The following is a 2,933-nucleotide window of genomic DNA, read 5'->3' on the forward strand; positions in this document are numbered from 1 at the left end:
AGGGTAAGCAGAATAAATCCTTTCCTCCCCAAGTTGCTTCTGGACATGGGGTTTGATCATAGCAATAGAAACCCTAAAATGAGTGGCATGGAAAAGTAGGATAAAGGCGAACTCCGGGGTTAAACCGAGCGAGCTAAGAAGACCGATGGGGTCACAGGCAATCTTATATCCATTTGATCTTGGTGCCTTTTTTCTCCACCTCAGGTCTCTAACACTGTGGTAATGCTGTTTTCTCACACGGAACAAAGGATACACCTACACTAGCCACAACAACTAAAAGTTGCTGCATTAGAAGAAATACACGGTTTCATCCTTCTTTAACACCATCCACTGTCCTTTTGAGTGAGACTGACCCCATCCAGCCACCAGGAGCTGGACATGTGACCCAGGTGACCAATAAGAATACTCATGCCCATTGAGCTCAGTAATTGGTCTAGAGAGAGTAACTCATTACCCTAACCAGGCCTTCAGGAATTGTCGCCAGAGTTTTGCTGGATAATCTATCAGAAGAACACTGCCCCTTTTGGTGTGAACCGGTTCTGGTTCTGTGGCCTGTCACCCCTCAGGCATCTGAGCTTCCATGCCTGCCTCACCCCACTGTAAAGAGCCCCTTGTGGCGAACTGGGCTAGGCTGTAGTGCTAAGCTGCAGGGCACTTGGTTATCATCCTGGTTAGTTTGAATCTTATTTCTATCAGTCATTTGTCCCCTTAGGATACAGTTTCCTCCTCGGTTAAACAAGGGTACCTCTGTTCACAGGTTCTGAGAATTATGTAAGACAACTTGAAATGACAATCTCTGTATTTCTCTCTCTGTCACCCATCTCCCTGTACTAGCACTGGAATTACTGGTGCTTTATGCTGTACATCAGCTTTTAAATCTGGGGACTTGAACTCAGATCCTCACGCTTATGTGGCAATCGCTGAGTCATCTCTTTGCATTATGTGAACCCAGAGAAAGCCTGGGGTAAGCCAGATGGAACTGAATTCCTTCCACTTGACAAAGGGAGCTTAAAATAACAGTTAGGCTTGTATCCAGTCTGTGCATTTGTAGGAAGTTGTAAAGACACGAGTATGAGGTGCTGGCCCGGGCACCATCCCAGCCCTGCAACAAACAAACAAACAAACAAAGCTAACGAATGTCACGCCCCTCTCTGCACCAGAGTATGTGCCCCTAATACTCACCTAGCCAAATGTCGGCACCATAGATTCAAATGGCTGTGGAAAAGAGAGAGGTCAGGTCCTCAGGAGCTGAAGACACGGAAGGTTGTGAGCTCCCTGATACTGAACTCAAGCCCCCCGGAAGAGTAGCAAATGCCCTTAACCACTGGTTGTCCCTCCAGATCCCTGAAAATGCATCGCTGCTGAACATTCTCAGATATTTTTCTTGTCATTCCTGAAACAACACAGTAAAATAGATGTTCACGTATCACTTACGCTGTATTTTGTATTTGGTATTATGGACAAAGTAGAGGTGATTTAAGGTGTATATGTGTAGGTTATATGCAAGACCTAAACCATTTTTATTATTAACTTGAGCTCCTGTAGATGCCATTATCCCTGTCGATCTTGGAGTCAATGTTGTGGACACTGAGGGATGACTGTACATACATCAGTGGCTTTTAAAATGGAAATAATATTAGAATCATAAGTGCTATAAAGAGAACATACTTAGGAATCAATTTAATTAGAAAGGCACAGGATTTACATGAAGAAGATTTTAAACATTTATGAAGGATTTAAGCTATGAACAAGTGGAAAGATGACTTCCTGGTGTAAGGAGGCAGTATAACTAAAGCCTCAATTCTCCCCAAGTTAGAATAGCAGTATAATGAAATTATTAGAGATCCCCTGAAGCAGTAAATGATTTCTGGGTATGGTGGTGTATGCCTTTAGTCCGAATACTTGGGAAACAAAGTGAGTTTCAGGCAAGACCGGTCTACACAGTGAGCTCCAGCTCAGAGAGCCTTGTCTTGTTAGCGATCACAGCATAGAGTGAAGCTACAATAGTAATATAATTTTAGCATACAAACTGGGCCGGCATACAACTAGATAAAGACTTATGCTTGCATAGGAAGTGTCTTAAAAATGAAGAATTGTTCCCCACCACCAGAGATTGGGGGTTTGCTCTAGCGAAGATAGTACCCCATTGATGTGTTTGTACTGTATGGTGTTACTGGGAAGTAGTGGAGACTAGAAGGTGGAAGGACTTGGAGGAAGTTGGTCACTGGAGGTGTGCCCTTGCCCCGCCCCATCTCTTTCTGCTTCCTGGTTGCCATGAGGTGAGCAGCCTTCCTTGACCACACCCTTCTCATATGACGTTCTACCCTGCCACAGGCCTTAAAGCAGTAGAGCTGGATAAGTGTGAGTGGAAGCGGCTGATGATGAACCCACTTCCTTCCTCCCTGTCTTAGTATCTTTACCTGTCATTGTGATAAAGCACCCTGACAAAAGGAACTTGGGGGGAGAAAGGGTTTATTCTGGCGCACAGTTCCAACATACAGCCCATATTATGGGGAAATTATAGTGACAGCTTGACAGTTGGTCATATTACACCTATAGTCAAAAACCCAAAAGCAAGGACTGCATACATGCTTGTGCTCAGCTTGCTTTCTCCACTTGTACATAGCTCATTCACCTACACAGGGAATGATGCCACCCACAGTGGGCAAGTCCTCCAACCTCAGTTAATGCAATCGAGGTAATTCCCCATTGACATTTATATTTGCTGTCCATTGCTCCATAGCAATTGCGGGCTGAATGATGAGACTGAGTGAGGTATGTGCCTGTGATCCCATTTGGGAAGCTGAGGCAGGAGGAGTATGTGTTTGAGACTAGCTTAGGTTTTTTGGTTTGTTTGTTTGTTTTTTTGAGACAGGGTTTCTCTGTATAGCCCTGGCTGTCCTGGAACTCACTCTGTAGACCAGGCTGGCCTC

Source organism: Mus pahari, chromosome 1 (genome assembly GCF_900095145.1).
Source record: "Mus pahari chromosome 1, PAHARI_EIJ_v1.1, whole genome shotgun sequence".
In the NCBI taxonomy this organism is placed as follows: Eukaryota; Metazoa; Chordata; class Mammalia; order Rodentia; family Muridae; genus Mus; species Mus pahari.